The 18,807-nt window shown below is 41.8% G+C and overlaps 1 protein-coding gene across 2 annotated transcripts in view; it reads left to right on the forward strand.

Annotated features, from left to right (window-relative positions):
• The first annotated feature begins 5,540 nt into the window (after positions 1-5,540).
• Positions 5,541-18,807, forward strand: part of edar (ectodysplasin A receptor) — a 40,219-nt gene continuing 26,952 nt past the window's right edge. For both annotated transcript variants that reach the window (XM_070975922.1, XM_070975921.1), the window contains exon 1: positions 5,541-5,725. The gene's annotated coding sequence lies outside the window, so the exon portion shown is untranslated. The remainder of the gene's footprint in view (positions 5,726-18,807) is intronic.

Here is an 18,807-nt window from a genome sequence, read left to right on the forward strand (position 1 = left end):
TATTGTTGGATAACTCCTCAGTATTTTCAGAAGGGGCTGCATTAACTGTGCACAGCATGTTGTAACTCACAGATGCAACATTAACAGTCTTAAGGTAAAGGTAACAACCAGCAGCATTTCCACTGAGTTACACCTTGAAGATAAATGCTGTCACGTGCTGCGTGATGGACACAACACAGGACAAGGAAATATACGTATGTGTATGTGCATGCATGTGTGCGTGCATGTGTGCGTGTGTGTTGTTTCTTCAGCCGTGACTGCAGGCTTGCTTTGCCTGTCCACCTGTTCAGACCTGCTCTTCTCTCACATTCAGCCCTAGAGGGGTAGGGAGTGATTGAGCCAACAGTGTGTGTATGTTTGTCGCTGTGTGGTGTGTATGTGTGTGTGTGTGTACATGTGTCACACAGTGACGCCTTCCTGGATGAGGGGTGGGCCCGCTATTTACCACCCACGACGAAAAGCAGAGGGTGGACTGCTTTGGCACTCAATGAGAAAGACAGTGTGTGTGTGTGTGTGTGTGTGTGTGTGTGTGTGTGTGTGTGTGTGTGTGTGTGTGTGTGTGTGTGTGCAACCCATTGCATTTACATTGATTAGTCAGATACTAAAAATGTTGTGCACTCTAATTAATTTCACAACAAAGGTCATAAGTCACAGTATTTCAAAGGTCTTGTTATTTTCTAATGACAAAATTGTACTATTAACACACACACACACACACACACACACACACACACACACACACACACACACACACACACACATTTTGAGACTGAATGATAGTTCAGAGAAAGCATACTTCAAGCACAATTAACATAATGAAATCTGACCTGTGTGACTGACCTGAATATCGACTTATGTGCTCATTACTTACTGCTTGTGCACAGTCACATGTGCTCTACGTTTACACAAATCAAATCGAAGCAGCGTAAACTGAATACTTTCTAGCGGATGGAAATGCAAAATAGCAGGTCAAAGTAGGCCTAAAATCCAAAGAAAAGTGTAGACGGAGAAACAACTGGGAGAAAGAAACCCTTCTAGAATCAAGTCAAGGTCGAGTCTTTTGCACCAATAATGGGGAAACTTGGATGCTTTTTGCTCTTTTTCAGCTCAGCGGTGAGACCAAGCTCCCCTTGCATTTAATCTACAGAGACCTCGGTCTGTTTGTGTCCCCATGGCTGCAGAACATTGCGATGCTACAGTAAATCAGCCACTGAAAGCGTGTGTGTTGTTGTTGTTGTTGTTGTCAAGCCCTGATTTTGTACGCCTCACTAACGCAGCGGCCCACAACTGCTGGCAACAAGCCTAAACTCGTGGTGTCTCTCTCTCTCTTTATCATAGCCACTCATGTCTCATGCCCAGTGCGTTTCATCTGCTTAATACAATTCTCCACAGCCAATGATTCAGAATTAGAGGGGAACTACAGGGAGAAGCGAACAAAAATGATTATTGGGTGAAAATCCCCTCAATCCATTTAGGCAGAATAGTCAGGGGCTCCCTGTAGGACACAGCGCTGTCAATAACAGACAAAAGGTGGATGCTGCTTAAATAGTACATGTGTCAATTAGGGAAGGTAGCTAGCATTTTGGAGCGATAAGGGTTAAACAGCTCTGTGACGCATCACTAAGACTGACATTTGTCCAATGATGACACATGCTGTAATGAAGCAAATGTTCTGGATATGTTATGTTCATGCTGTAATGCTGCACATGTAAAGGCTGTGATTGAGTGTTGTCGTGATGTGCTCATAGATTATGCATTTGTGCACCAAGTTAAATAATTTTTCTCACTTTATTCATAGAATTGTTTCTTTACATATTGAATCAAAATGTCAGTTTTATTATATTTAAAGCAGCAGGTCCAGGTTTTGTGGATGAAAGCACCACCTGGCACAGTATGGCATGCTGAGGAGTCCCTGTGAGGGAAGTTTTCAGTCATTTTTACCACTGAAAATGTTCATTTTTTCCCCCTTTTTGTGATGTCCAGTTTGCTTAAAGAAGGCAAGTTAAGTCCGTTAGACTTCTCAATTGTTTCCGATGGGTTTTTAGTGTTTTATGCATTTCATTTTACTGCATACTGCAGTATTATTATTGCAATACACACACAAAAACATTGCTAAGTACTTATCTTTGTAACTGAATACTGCCCTTTGGGAAATTCTCATGGTGATAACCTATGACAATAAACTTGACCTGACAGTGTATTCATATTCTTTTTTTAATGGCTATTTTATTCGACATCAAAGTTTCATAGGCTCCTTTATCATCCTCATTTTTATCAATAACATCAAAAAGAATTCTCACTCTTTCCTTTCCAATCATTTCTCTGCAAACACAAGACTTCTCTCGCGTGATCCTCTGGAGAAACATTAAATCATGTTTTCTTGAGACGATCAAATATAATGAATATCTAGTTCGGGTTTACGTGTGTGTGTGTGTGTAGACCTTCTCCATGTACCTACACTTACCATACACCTCTCTCGCCATCCACCAATGTCCTTCGTTCATGCAAAAGTAGGTTAGCTGACACGGCAGTTACCATGGCAACCGGCTCTCTGCTTCCTCGTTGAAGAGTAGTTAGGGGATGTGAGCGTGTTAACACAGACGATGTCCATGGGGGGATACTAACTGAGGTACTAACAAGGTCATAGACTGTGTAGTGGGTTCACTTGTAGAGCATGTGTGTGTTCTCCGAGAACACTTAAGGTTTATTTTGAACATAAAAAAAGGACTGCTAAGTTTCAGAGAGTGATATTTCAACCTGGGTTGAGATATTTGCTATTTGGTTCAAAAGAAGTGAATCAAACAAGAGTCTACATCACGGAAGTCATGCACAAATATGTTTATATTATCACCATAATCCTGGAAATCAGTGGAGAGTTTTTATGCCCTGTAGGTTAAATTTCCTTTTCCATGGAGGATCACTTGGTAAATAGTGAATATCAGGAGAAAAACATCAGCTATTGCGCTTTTTCTCTTTTTTCTGTCTTGTATCGGTTTCATCTTTGAAAAGTGGAAAACGGTTAGTCCATATTTTCAGCTTCTCCTCTCAGAGTTCAAGCCTCCTTGGGGCACATAAAAAGCATGAGGAAGTTTGTTTTTAATGATTTTGCTGCAAAGTTAGCCTAACTTCATTATACCAAGCTGCAAATTAGGCCTCCACTGACTGCTATCTTCTCTGAGCTACAGTACTTTGATGTGGTGCTGAAGGGGGGTGTGTGGGGGGGTTAAAACAGGATAGCCAGTCTGTGACAGCTGCTGCACTCCACCGCATCTTTAAAACTCACTTCTCCAACGTTAATGCATGTTGACCCTAAGACTTTGCAAAGACTCAAAATATATTCTGCCAGTGATTACATTTGTTCAGCGCGATAATGAAAGCAGGCTCTTAAGATAAACAGGCAGCACATGAAGATAATATATTGGGTAAGCTAGAAAGATGCTCTTTTATGTTGGAGGAACAAACTCAATATGCGTCAATATGGCCATTAATAGATTATTTATGAAATTAGTAATCTTAAAAATGTAATTTTTGGTGCCTTTTCCTGTCATAAATGCTGTTTTTCATACTTCGCATGTTTAGTTTTCATGATCATTATTTGTATTTGTTACAGTATACATAGTGTTTGTTTCTTTCCTAGTCTACTGTTTAATGCTGCAAGAACTGAATCATATGCGATCCTATAATGTTTTATGTTGTGTTGCCTTATCAAGCAGTCCCTTATCTCATCGTATCTGATCGTGTTTGATCTGCTTTTGTCCCATTATGCTGCAGCTTGTCTCATTATATTATACGTGTCACATTATCTCAACATATCCTATCTTGTTATACCCCATTTCACCTTATGCAGAGAGAGTTGCGTGTGTTTTTGTGTTACACCATCCATCATAGTAAATACAGGTTTTGCTTAATATGTGTTTTTGTCCGGTCTGTGACAGAGCAGCCATCATTCTCTCAGCAGAACTCATCACTCTTCTCGTTATCCTCTCCTCATCCTCCCTTTATCCTCTCTTCTCATCTAATCTCTTCTCCTCTCATCCTGCTTTTCAGTCAGGAAGCCCCTGGATCGACATCAATGAGCCTCTAGAAGAAGGAGGGAGACAGAGCGACAGACAGAGAAGACAGAAAAGACAGAGGAGGACGGAGAAGGAGAGAGGGAAACGGAGTGAGAGAGGGACAGAGAAAGTGAAAGAGGAAAAAAGAGAGAATGGCTAAGAAGGAGAAAGTAGATGGAGGTAAACAGAAAAAGAAAAATAAGGACAGAGGGAAAGAGAGAGAGACAGAGAGGGGGAGAGTAAGTAATTACAGGACTCCCAGTGTTTTCAAGCCCCTCTTTTATCTCACCCTTCCTGTGGCTGAGAAAAAGAGAAGCAGCGGAAAGAGGGGGGAGGAGGAGGAGGAGGAGGAGAGGAAGACTAAAGTCCAAGCTTTAGTCCAATTCAGACAACAGGCACCAGTCATCCACATCACACACACACACACACACACACACACACACACACACACACACACACACACACACACACACGCACACTAAAACTAATTTATAGCTTCTGTTTCAAAGACATTTTATCATCTGAAACAAGATGTTCGTGTGTGTGTGTGTGTGTGTGTGTGTGTGTGTGTGTGTGTGTGTGTTCGTGTGTGCGTGTGGTGTGGTGTGGGCTTCATGTTAAGTACTTGGATGTCTTGTATTCTCAAAAGCAGTATTATGCAACTTTTATCTGCCTTTGAACATTGCGGTTGTTATTTTTATATATTTAATGTCTGTGTATATGTTGTTGTACCACTGACACTGCATTAACTACATAAATATACTGTAGTGTTAACAAACTGAAGTAGTATAAACAGTAGAAGTTGAGATTGTAGTGTTAGTTGGTAGAAACAGAAGTTGAGGTAGTGGCAGTATTAGTATCAGTATCAGTAGTATCATGTAAACAATGACAATAGTAGCAATAATAGCAGTCGTAATGGTCATAAATAGCAATTTAAAGATGTCAATTTGGACTTGTGATACACATTTTTCACTCTTCTCCAACTATCAGTTGACTTGCAGATTAATTGACAGTAACAGTTGCATTGCTAATATGCAAGGCTGCGTGTATTTATACACACACAAACATATGTACATGTTCAGAGAGAGCTGTGAAGACAACAAGCACAGCAGTGGCTGTACAGTAGTCTGTGTTAAAGTGTATTAGGGTACATGCCCTAAAATACTCGTGCAATAACCCTTCAGTACTTAACGTTTGGCATTTATTAACTAATTCATTAAGTTTTTATATATTTTTCATATATTATTGTCGAAGTGCAGACTGTAACTGATGCACATTAGTCGTTTTCCTCATGGTCACTGACTTGATTCGTCATGATGAGCCTGCGACCACTAGATGGCGCAGTTGAGTTGTAGCCTGCAGCATGTTAATTGCCCCCGCCGAGAGTCTACCTGAGACACGTTAATCTGTTTCTCATTCAGGGCGGAGAAAACTTCTCACTTTTTTCCCCATCAAGGAGGAGCCTGCAGACACGCCGACATGCACCAAAGTGGAGGCTGAGACGCAACTTGGAGTGTGTGGAGTAAAAAGTCGCAGCCAGACGGTCCCTCGGCGATGCTTATCCGACACCACGCGAGAGATTGATCACCGATCACCAGGACTGATCAGCCGCCCGCAGATCCAGCAGCGCAGCGGAGAACCCAGACCAGTGTGCCCCCCTCTCTGAGCTCCAGGTAAGACGTGAGAGCAGCTCCGCTCTCAGGAATGCAAGGACGGATTGCTGCAAGACTTCGGGGAAATTCCTGAGCAACACTTATTATGCCAAACAAACATGTGGTTTAATGTAATTTTACTTCAAAGAAAAATAAGTCAGCTAAGAGTTGTTGTGCTTTTTTTGCTGTGGGAAATGCATGAGTTAGGATAGAAATACTGCTGATGCATGTCAAAAGCAACATAAAAGTGCATCTTAAAGTTTCCAGTTTGGTGTCAAACTATGGAAACACTGCTTTTCCACATTTAGATGAAATCTCATTTCCTGACAGGCTGATTCTGACTGGCCAAAGTTTACATCTCAGGCTTTAAAGGCACATGCAGCATGTTTGTTGTCAAGTGCACACGATTGGAGGAATGTTATTTCTCATACTGTTATTTGCATGAATTATACCTACACGAAACACATTTTTGAGTGTACGGCGTGTAGAAAGCATACCCCCAAATACCTCGTGAAGAATGGGAAAGGTACATGTTGGTGCAGAAATTGTAGCCCAAGGTGGAAGACAGATGAGATGTCTTTCACATCACTACCTTCACAGTTTAGGCCTGAGTTGCTTTTTGACATGGCTGTGATTTTTCAGTCCCAAACATGCAGATGCGAACACAGACTTCATCCTCGTGATCAGTGTGAATAGAACAGAAAGTGAAAGGGTTAGGGCAAATTATTTCTTAATGGTGCAAAATAAGACATATCGCTCCCGTAATATGTGATGCGTCGGGGAGTTTGCACATGACACTGCATTTTTTTTTTTCTGTGCATTTGAGCAAGTGTGCGGCGGTGACCGTGCACACCTTTCTCCTCTGTCTGCATAATTGTTTTTTTTGGTGCCGCCTGACTGTCCCGGGCCCCGGGGCCCCCGGGGGAAGTCCTGCCCGCAGACAGGCAGCTCGGCCCGGCTGGGGACATGCCGGGTCCTGCCGAGCCTCTGAAGTCTTCTGGCTGGCTTTGAACTATAGCTGCTGGAGGTGGAAATCAATCCGTCTCTAACCCCACTCCCCCACCTCTCCCCCCTCTCTCTCCTTCTTTCTATCTCTCTATCTGCGTCTCTCTCTCCCCCTGCAGCCCCCAGCACAGCGCGTCTCCGCTGCCATTGAATCTTTCATGTTCACAGGTAGAAAGGCGAAGGAGACACAGAGAAGAAACAGGGGAGGGAGTGTAACTCATCTTCAAAAGAAATTCATATGATTTCAGAGGATTAAAGGGATGAAGGCAAAAAAAAACTAACAAAGCCAGTGCCTGTAGTCATGATCATCCTATACTAGAGTGAAGTGAATAGATAATTTGTTTACTTACTGGTTGCTCTGTCGCTTAATGCTGCTCAATACTAGAATTCACACAATGACCCTATTTATTTTGGAGTGATGTCATAGAGAGGAAAGGGAGTCTTGTGAAAGTTATTGTTGAGATTTATGTCGCAGCTGATTCCAATCCACACAGCATATCCATTTCCCCCCGTTGAGAAATTTATAGAGCTCTGGAGGCCTGTTGAGGCTGAATGTTTCATAATGCTTCACACATCTAAGACAAAATCCTCCTAAACACGTCAGAAAGAGTTTACATTTGGAAGTGAAGTTATTTCAGCTCATTAGGTTACTACATTTAATTTATGGCACGACTGTTTGTTGCAGGCTTTTATCCAAACTGCTTGAACAGAACAAGGACCATGTGCAGGACTGACAGCGATCCATTGTGTTTAATGTATAGGTTTGCAATAATTGTCCGTGAGAATGTGAGAACAGGAGATATATGGGGATAATCTGGCAATGCAGAATAAGATAAATCAAAAGAATACAAGTTTTGCTGTCAACTTCAAGGCTGACATTTGTTTTTCGGGTTTTTATTATATCTGGAAAAAGGACAAAAATACTTGTTCCTCAGTACCCAAGTAAGCATAAAAGTCTGACTAGTAAAACAAAGAGTAGCTCACAGAATAAGTGCATAATTGTTCAATGCATTAAGGTCCAAAGTAATAATGCATTCATATTTAAGAATATTGAAGTCTATGTTGAGATTACTAACAGCGAGGGAAAAGAAGTGCGAATGTATGTTAATGTGGAAGGCTTGAGAGCATTTCAGAAATAATCTGCATCAGTATGACGAGCATCAGCAGCGCTCAGCACTGACAGCGTACAAACCGATGCACACTGTTCTTAAAAGAGGAAACAAAAGGCTTCTTGTGACAATAACATGCCCTAAATCATTTGTCTGCGTCACTCATTTTGCAGTAGAACTCACAGTCGCCAGGACAGACAAGGTCATTTTGAATGAAGCAGCGGGTCTTCAGTACTCCCTGAGGGGCTTCCAGGAGGTCCCCGGCAAAATAAGCGGTAGCTGCATTTCATTATATTTTAATTTACATGCAATAATCCCAGCAAAGCAACACGAATGGAAAAAAAAAACCTTTTCTAATCATAGGTTGCACTCTCACTGCTGTTCTTTCCTCATGCACAGTGCAGACAGTTCAACAAACCAATGCTAAATGAACAGTTGAAACCTCGCCATGTCGGCCCCAGGGAGCAACTTTAATCAAATTGGGGTTTGTGGTCTAATTTGTGTCTACTTAAGAGTCCTCCACATGGGGAACCTTCTTCAGTTAGTCATCAATTTCCAGTACACAGAGTCTGAAACTTAAAATTTTACATTGTGGAAAAACAGATATACTCAATGAGTTGTTGAAAATCCTATTTTACAGAACGCACAAAAATACTCGTGCCTTAAGATGAAGCTAAAATTGGTTGTTGTGTGCTGGCGGCTGCTTCAAGGAACAACTTTTGCACACCATGCCAGGTCTAATCTCATGATACGCTGTTTCTGGCTTGGTTGGTGAGACAGTTGGCAGGTGGGAAGCAGGTGAGGGATCATGTTGTTGGTCGGGACACCTGTGCAGATGGGTGTCAGATCAGGGGTGAATGTGTGATCCTTATTACGCCCTGATGGTGTTTCTCATAGTTGCAGAGTTACTCGAGGTAGGCATGAACGCTTCTGTTGCCTTGCACCTTTCAACCCGCTGAGTAAGTACTTAAAATTGTTAAACTCTTTACTTTTTCTGTGGGCTGACGAGGATTTACGCTCCTCCAACCTCTCAGCCACATCCATCCATCATGAATTAGCTGCTGCTCAGACTAGAATTATCCACCCGCAAGAAACACACCAAGAGCCCGCAGATTTGTTGTAAGAAATTTCCACAAACACACACCTCCAGCTTATTATCGCAATGCTGACATCTGGAAACAAACAAAAATGAACAATGCAGATGACAGTAAGTCTGTGAGTGAGGTCATTTATATCAGAGCTGCTGTGGTGTCCTTGTATGGTGCACTCTTCAGTGCTTCGTTAACTGCACGCCGTTGTCTACCAACAAGGGAATCATCTAACACCATGAGACGTACCCTAATACGTATATCGTAATATATGGAACTTTTTACCGGAGAAGATGGGATTGTTCTGCAATCCCTTTATTGTAGGTTAGCTGGGGGGGGGGGGGCAGTAATACATACAGATGATGGCTGGTTGCAGATTAGGCTTCCCACCTACAGCCACTGCAAAATAAACAGAGACAGAGACAGAGAGAGAGAGATGTTCTGCCCCAGCAGAGCCAAAGAAGGGAACAAGGGATCAGGGAGAGGAGACGATGAAAGACAGATCACCGGCAGGCAGAGAATCAAAGAGTCTACTGACTGACTGGAGCTGGGATAGGTGTGTGTTACAAGTGTGTGTGCGTATGTGTGTGTGTGTGTGCATGTGTGACTTCTTTTCATGTGCCCTAAGAGTTTGTTTTTCCTGCGCACCGAGTGGGAAGCTGACAGTAAGTCTGTAATTAAAGCAATCAAAAGATGAAGAAACATCACACACAAGCGCACATATGTGCACGGACAGGAGCACACACATTTCATGTAGCGCTCCGGCCGTACGTGTTACTCAGTGCTAATGTTACGAGAGGTGTGTCTCTGCTTCTTGGAAAATCTGCACATTATTTAAGGAATTAAGTCTTTGCATGAAGTCTCTCTGCTGTAGAGCCATCAACTCCTTGTGCGTCCCAGTTAGCGTAGCTTCCTCGTCTGATTTGTTGTTGGAAATTCAAGTTGCCGCAAAGCGTGTTTTGACACTCCCGTGAAAAGGCAGCTCGCACTGATAAATAACGATGCTGCAGTTAGATGAGATTGGAGTAAATGGATCTTTAGTCAGCAGATGAGAGCCAGCTGCTGTCTGAGGTCTGCGTCTGTCTCCAAAGTTGGAAATCACTTTGATCATGGGTTTATTTTCACATCAAACTTAGACGGTAATCATGTTGTAAATTAGACTTATCTACAGTGTTTCTGGCTCATTTAGTTCATGATAGCTGAGCTTTGATGGCTACTTTGGTCAGTGAGTTTGACTTCCTTTAGCACTGATAAAGATGTTTCGTGTGCTGCAGGGATGACGTGTTTTTGTGGGTCAAACCGGGAGTCAGCATCGCCCTGCCTCCCTCCACAAAAAAAAAGATAAATCTACAAGTTTGCAAGTTTGAGTTACATTGCAAGAGCACGACTAGCAATTAGATGAGTGTCCGTGTCCAACGTGATGACATTTAATGTCTCCGACGACCTCTGTCGTCTCATTTAGCTATTTGTTAGCAACCACCTTTTTGAAGACATGTCAAAGCTTAATTGGGGTTTTTACTGATGTATTTTGTGTTATAAGATAAGATAAGATCACACTCAGGGGAAGTTCACTTGTTACAAGAGCAAGAATAAAAAGGAGAGGTAGAAAAGAGAACACGTAGAACAAAAAGATAATAAAAAGATACAAAATCAAATCAATTGTAGAGGATAGGTACAAAGAGTATACAAATATTAGCTTGTGAAGAAGGGCTCAATTTCACAGCTGAAAATAGTCAGAGAAGGAGTAAAATCATGAGTCTCACCTGTTCAACTGAGGCTAGTGATGAAAGAAACGCACAGAAACACACACATAGAACAAAATGTGAAAATCTCTTAAGCTTGTATTCACTACCCATTGACTTTGAGATGAGGGAGCTGCAAGTGCAACAATGCTAACTCATATGTGGGCTTCAGGACTCATTCATAGAAAAGTGAAGTGATTTTATTGCAAGTGTACTGCTGTTCTTTTGAGATCTCTTTTCCAAGCAGCGAGTTCTGTTTCGAGAATTTCTGAGACACACTCGTGGTCTGATTCAGCTGAATGTGAAAGCGGTTGGTCTAATTTGACTGACAGCCCCGCCACCACCCCTCTATTTACTCTCCAACTACCTCCAAATCATAGAAAGGAGACAAAATGCCAGCAGCACATTCCTCCTTCATAATTCACTTCTGAAGGGAAAAAAGACAGACAGGAGCACTTATAATTACTTAAAAATGGATTGACAGTGGAAAGGCCAAATTCTTGAACACACACTTTGATTAAAAGTCAGAGCAGAACTTTCAGGAGTACTTAAACTGATGTGCGTTTTGATGCTTTTTAGGTAAATTATTAGAGGCAGAGCAATGATTATGACCACGGTGCAATAATGACATGGCATTACACTGAATGAAATGGTCTGATTTCTTCTCCTGATGATTATAGTCTATTGTAGGACAAGTTTCTCTGATTATAATATCCACACAATTAAGAATTCACAATCCCAGTGTTAACGTTTACTCGGGGCTTTGCTTTGTTTTTGTTTAAGTCCTTTATCACAGACCTACTTGAGTGGAAACCTGATATGAAACATAACAAAGTAGATAGAATCAGAGCCACAATCATCCAGTGTAAAGATAAACAAATATATGATAGAATTAGTTTTGTTGGAGAGAGTTTATCACCAGAGCTGGTGGAGGTTTAGATGACAGACTGCAGGAACTCGATGGAGGGGGAATCCACAGTGTTTGCCGTTTTCTGCTTCAAGTTTTATCTACAAACCCAACAGATTGAAGTTTCATTACCGGAGAGAATTCAGATCATTGATGATTTACATTTCTCTTATTTTCATTGTGGCACTTTTTGCTGATTTTCTTTATAACCCGTTTGCTAGCTAGCTAGGTTAGCAACAGTTCAAGGTAGTTTTTCATTGGTTTAGGCCTAATGAGGTGGGAAGTTGCTTAAAATAAACAGTTTTCACGTGTTTACGTTTACTAAATTCAGTAATAGTTGGAGAATGTTCTTTAGACAGACATCTGCATCATGTGAAGTGAAGCTAATGATGACCACCTCTCTGTCAGGGGGCTCAGAGATGCAGGATTTGGGGTGTTGTGTGTCAGAACATGTGTTTGAGATCTTGCTTGGATTTGGCAGGTTGAGAAGTTGGTCTGTAAAAGGATAAAATAATTGGCTTCTCAGCACAGCGTTGATTAACTTTGGAAGTTGGTTATGGCCTGGAAGCAGTATGTCTGCGAGTGTGTGAGTGTGTTTATGGCCGGGTTAAGTCGAGGTCGTGGTTTGCTGATGCATGGGGCCCATATGATATTTCTTTTAGAGTTAGACATTAGACTGATGCTCGTCTTTGATAGCCAATCTGCAAAATCAATTATGAGGTACCAGCAGCTTCAGCCAAGCAGTGTGCAGTCCAGTCCAAACACGGACAATTTTATTTGTATAACAAGCACTTTCTTCACATTTAAAAGATATCAAATAAAAAGAGAGTAGAGCAGTTTGCTTGAAATAAAAAATAAATAAAGGAAGAAAAAGAAGGATTTCAATGGAAACCAGATTTCCTTTTAGAAATACCAAAACCAGGTTGACAGAGACCCCTGGAACCGCATGCTGCTGATTTAATTGTCATCAGAAATTAAGCGCAGAGGAAGAAAGCATCCTCTAACCACTTTCTTCATCTTCTTCATTGGTTTGCTTCTTGGCCGAGTTCCCTCACCACTGATTGGCCTATTACTTAATGGGGCACAAAGTCATAACCGGTGTAATGAATATCCTGTACAGGGTTAAACACAGATGGTAAAAGTTGTTTCCAACAATCTGCTGGTAATGGTACCGAGTGACATTAAGCTAGAAAGATACTTCTTTGGAATATTTCCCAAAGAAGTTAATGAATAGAATTAAATCAGCGAATCACATACATGAAGCATATATGAAGCAGGCCAATTTCTGTTTTGGGGATTTGACCCCTAAATAAGAGAATAAATGTGGCGTCTGTTTTAAATACAAACCAGTACATTCAAATCAAAGGTTGAAGAAACTGCATTTAATACTGTTAGATGATATTTATGTATGTTTTATTATTATTATTATTATTGACAGTAGCGGCACTGTTGGCTTGGTTGTGCAATCCATTGTACTTATTGCTGTCTTGTTGCTGTATTGGGGATATATTGAATCTCCCAAATGTTATGCTGCAGCGGAGGCCAGAGGCAGAGTTACAACCCCGATTCAAAAAAGGTTGGGCAGTGTGTAAAACATAAATAAAACAGAATCTCATAACTTGCTAATCCTTTTTGACATGTACTCAATTGAAAACAGTGCAAACACTTTAAGATTTAAAGTCTTACCTCATCAACTTCATTGATTTTTGTAATTATCTGCTTATTCTAAATTTGCCGTAGCGACATGTTTAAAACAAGTCGGGACAGGAGCAATTAAAGACTGGGAAATATGTGGAATGCTCCAAAAATATCTGTTTGGAACATTTCACAGGTAAACAGGCTCATTAGTAACAGGTGATAGTATCATGATTGGGTGTGAGAGGGGCATCCTGGAAAGGCTCAGTCGTTCATAAGCGAGGATGGAGCGAGGTTCACCACCTTGTGAACACATGATTGGATAAAGGATGTTACTACATGGGCTCGGAAACACTTCGTAAAACCTTTGCCAGTAAACACAGTTCATCTGCAAATGATTGCACTCTGTTTTCATTTATGTTTTCAACAGCTCCTCAGCCTTTTGGGAATTGGGAATCTGTTGTTGTAATGATAAAGACTGCAGGGGACTGGGCAGAACAGGGGGAGAAACTAACCTACCACAGACTAATCAGGCAGTAAAAATCTATTAAAGACCAAAGCATATTTGTCAGGATGATTGCTGTGCCGGTGACGCTGCTATTATTTCTAAGTAATGCCCAATAACTTTCCCATTTCTTATTAAAAACAACTAATCACTTAAAATGTTTTGAGTCCACCAAGACCCCATCACTTGATTAGTGGAGTCAGGCCAATCCTCGTTTTAGTTGTGTTTAATGGTCTTTTTATAGAAATCAAGACACGGTGTGCTCTAAAGCATTACCGCAAAGAATACAAACACAAGGATGAATACTGAGAGACTGACTGGTTGTTATAGGAGGACGTCCGCTCAGACAAAATAATGAGTGTAGAGAATGAACAGGAGTCCTTGTGTATTTAACATATGTGTGTTTGCATGAGCTGATCTTTGGGAATTTCCATATGGCAACCCCTCCTTTCACCTACAGGGTCCTCACATCCCCATAATGACTTTTAGCTAAGTCTATCACATTTGCCTGTCTTATTTAGCTGCAGTCCATATCAATACACACTTAATCCCACTTTGAAGTTTTGTGCAGGATTTTTAATGATATTAAAGCATTATACTTGTCACTGTAGGCCAAGGAACTTCGATGAAAGATGTCTTCCTTTAGGGTCCATTGAATTGCTTTATATGAATTTTTGAGGTCATTTGGTTTGTTATTGTGCATTTTTTTAATGATGCAGAGTGAATTGTTTCCCCATAGGAATTTCATGTTGGATTTCCTGTGCTGACAAAAAGAGCAATCAAACGCAAGCAAATGAGAAACAGAGATGAAGACAGACCTAATGAAGGGCGGGAGAGAGGGGGGTTGCAACAAAATGTTATTCCGTCTCCGTCAAACGTTGCAAAATAATAAGGCTTTAAAAAACTTTCATTTGTCCAGAAAAAAAGTCAGCAGTTTTCCTCAGCTTTAAATTTACACGTTCGCACTGGGAGCTGCCCAGTACGGTCGCCGCGTTGTACTGGTGCCACAAAGAAGTGCGCAGACTCTACCTGGTAATGACACAGCTAAAGACAGAAGGGTTATTTATCAGAGATTTTGTGGTCGTTAGAAGATTTATACCCTCGGGGGGCAAAAGACTTGAGCTGACTTTCATCTCAGACCTGCCCCAACAGAGAGAGCGAGGGTTAGGGAGACAGAGAGAGGGTAGAAAGAGGTAGAGTGGAGTGTCAGGAGACACAGGAGTCTTCAAACGCAGTGGCGTTGGTGTGAGTGTGTCTGTCTGTACATCACTTTAACCCCATAATGAGTAGCCTTGAGGGGGTCCACAGCCATTTGGCAGCTCTTCATTTCCTGATTTAAAAAAAGTGCTATACCCTTTTATCTCCTTGGCTGCAACACACACACACACACACACACACACACTCACACACACACACGCACACACCGGTTGTGGTCTCACCACAATGACTTGCGCAATTAAGCCTATTTTGTCTCAGAAGCCAACTCGTATGTGTGCGCATTTGTAGGGCATCTATCTACTGTATGTCTTAATGTGCGTGTGTATCTGTGTGTGTGTGTGTGTGTGTGTGTGTGTGTGTGTGTGTGTGAGAGAGAGAGAGAGAGAGAGAGAGAGAGAGAGAGAGAGAGAGCTGTAATTAAGCAAGATCAAACCCTCAGGGTTGGGGAATTAGCCATCACTGAAGATCAGAAGGTTTTTCACTGAAGCCTGCGACATGGAAGAGTGAAATCAGAGGTTTAGGAGCCAGACAGACAGATTTTGACCTGCGATAGCAGATAGAGTGGCGGCTTCCTCCTCTCCCTCTCTCTCACACACACACACTTTGATGCTTCCGACAGCTTCAGGTGGATTTAAAGTTCAGCTGTTAATGTGTTGAACTGAACTGTTCCGACCTCAGGGCACATCAATCAAAACAATAACACGCTTTTATGCCAAGACGACCGTGTTGGTACATTTGTTTTCCTGTCTGCCACTCCTGTGGTGGAAGCATGGTCAAGTTTAGGCAGCTACAAGCTACTTGGTAAAGGTTAAGGAGGGATTTCCTTCATTGTTAATGGAAACCAGCGCTGTCTGCTGTTGTAAAAAGGTCAAACACGGAATATCTGCTACTTCAACCTGCACAGACATACTTTTGGTTGTGTTGCAAGAACATGACACGACAAAGCATTACAAAAAAAACAAAAAAACAGATCACTACTATGGATCTGTGGAATAAGAGAGTTTGCACTTTTCTGTGCAATATCCCTAATTATCACTGCAGGTTATATACACAGGATTCACACCAGGATTGTAAGTTTTTAGATTCCCCTGAAAGAATCCTAGAATCCTGTTATCCTCATATAAATTGTTGAAATTTGCAGCCTGTCGAGCCACAGTCTGTTTGCTCTTGTACTATGAGCACATTGTGCCCCCAAAACAACAACAGCTGACTTCCTAACTGTTGCGCTCGCCTTCAGATAACAGGTGTCCCTGTGCAGGATGCAGCGTCTCATGCATCCATTCACTTTAATGTGTTATACCCAATTAAATTTCAGAACTTGTTACATAAATCCAGTATACACTTTCTTGGGCACGTTATGGTGGTAAGCTCCTTGATCCATTTTAATAAATAATGGCAGCAAATTACGGCCTTAAACGTTTCCTGTCTCTGTCCTCCTGTGGGGGGTCTGGCTGTGTTGTGAGCAGGGTTTAGGGTGTCACTGGGCCCCCTTTAAAACCAGGAAATCAGACATGATTGTTTTCCAAAGCATGTGTGGAAGCCCTAGATCCAAGAAAAGTATCTATATACACATTTATACATCCACCTGCATCGTTCCTTCATATCTAGTCATTAACACTCGAGGAGGCTCCATGAGAAATGAAGCCAATAACAGTAATTAAAGGTGTGTCTGTGTATAGCTACAGTTTATGTGTGTGTGAGGGCATGCTTTAACTCCACCACTGACAGTGTTTGGGCTTGTAGTCTTTTGCTAATACAGGGTACATAAATATGATTTAAAATCTTATTTAGCTGTGAAAATAAGTGTTACCTCAGCAGACGGGAAAAAGTAGATTTGTAATACTGGCCCGTATGGGTTTGTTTGATAGTATCCTTTATTCTTAATTCTTTATTGGATCCCATTAGCTTCCACAGAGTGGCCGCTAGTCTTCCTGTGGCCCTCATTAACACAACAATAACCACAAATTAAAACTGCACTGTAGCAATAAGACCAGAAAAATGCAGCGTAAGAGAAACATAATAATCAGAAAACATATAAAATGACTCGTCTTATAGAGCAGGAACACATCTTGGACAAAAACTAAATTGTCCAAAACACGGGGCACCGAAAAATAATGATAAAACAAGCAAGAAACAAAGTATCCAGCTTTTGTTTCCACATCTCATTTTCGTTATTAGAAGACTGGCTGCAACAGTGACTTTCAGTGTTTGATCTTAATGGCCAGAAAATCCATTGAACCGCTCGCTCAGCTGATCAAAGGATGGCGCGTTTGATTCTTTAGGCCTTATTGACGCTGATAACGCAGGAGTTTGTTAGCTCGAAATATTAAACGCAACCTTGTAATTGCTTGTAGATTAGAAACAAATTATAATTGGGGAGTAATTTAACACCCAGCTGCTCCGTCGTATTTGTGGAAACACTCAGCCAACGTGCTCTTATCTGTACTCCCACTCTGTCAGAGACCACACACGCATGCCCGCGCGCACACACATGCAGATTTTTAGGGAGAACGGGCTTGAAAAAACCCCCGGCATCTTGGGAAAATGTGACGTGTAGTGAGAATTACATAATTTATAGCGTGGCCCTTTAAATGAAGCTGTTTAATCAAGCGTGCAGGCTGGTTGTGCCACTTTAGTTTTACATAGACATTAAAAGGCAAACAGAGCAGGACGCTGAGTGTGAGGCAGCTTGAAGTGAAGAGAGGTTCCCTGCACATCTCCCAGTGATGATTTAAAGAGGCAAAGAGCAGAGCACACCCATCGAGTCTATTTCTCACTAATAAACGCTGCACACCAATCATCTCGCTCCGCTTTTTTCCTCTTCTGAGGGCAGTAATTTACACCAGAGGACTCTGTTTTCTGATTATATAAATTTTTCTAAGTTGTTTGTGATTCTGGGCTCATCCACTCAAACGCAGCCGGAGGGGTGAGTCTTTGCTGAGGACCCGGGCCAACACATATCCTTTCAATTACAACGATGACATTATTTAGACACACGCAAATGCTCCGTGCTCAGTACGCACCAGAGCAGGACAAACACACATTAAATATAATCCCAGGCTTGATCTTGCACACACATGTACAAGGAAATAAACAAGCAATGACACATTAGCACACAGGCGCTCTGACTCACATGGACATATAGATATACGTTCATTTGAGCCCTGCAGAGATAAACACTCACAGGCCGCATGAAGTGTTGCCATCAGCGGCGTTAGCAGTCCATCCAACCACCCGCCATCATTTGACAGCTAACAAACTGAGCAGAGCACAGTTTCCTTTCCCACTTGGTGCTTTTACACCTTTGCAACCTGCTGCTTTTCTTGCCAAAGTCGTTCTGACGGTTTTCAGCAGCAGGATGGAAAATATTTCAGCTTGGTTGTTAAAACAAACGCTCAATCTCCTAATGACTGTTTACCCAGCGTCCCCTTCAGCATCACAGCCACCGTGTGTGTGTGTTGAACAGCATCTCAGCATTTGGGTGGAGCTGTGGAGCTCTTATTACTCTGTGGAAGTCAGAAATGGCATCTTAACTTTTACACCCTTGCGCAGTACAACGTGCAAACGGTAGTTGTACAAGTACTAGCGACAGCGCTCACAGGTGTGAAAGCAGACTTGAGAGCTGTTTTTACTGGCATTTCAAGTAAGTTTGGCAAAAACTTTAGCCCGAGAGACATAACAACGAGATAGGCAGATAATTAAATGTTATTAAGTGATATCACCGTCCTTTATTGAAGCAGAGGTTAGCCAATGGTGATGTGTTCTTGCAGTTATGAGCCAGAGGAATGCCAAGAGCTGTTCAGTTGCTATTACATGTTTATGGGCGATGACGTGATGGCAACGGGACAGTGAACTCATCTGGGCCACACACACACACACACACACACACACACA

This window comes from Chaetodon trifascialis, chromosome 12 (genome assembly GCF_039877785.1).
Source record: "Chaetodon trifascialis isolate fChaTrf1 chromosome 12, fChaTrf1.hap1, whole genome shotgun sequence".
In the NCBI taxonomy this organism is placed as follows: domain Eukaryota; kingdom Metazoa; phylum Chordata; class Actinopteri; order Chaetodontiformes; family Chaetodontidae; genus Chaetodon; species Chaetodon trifascialis.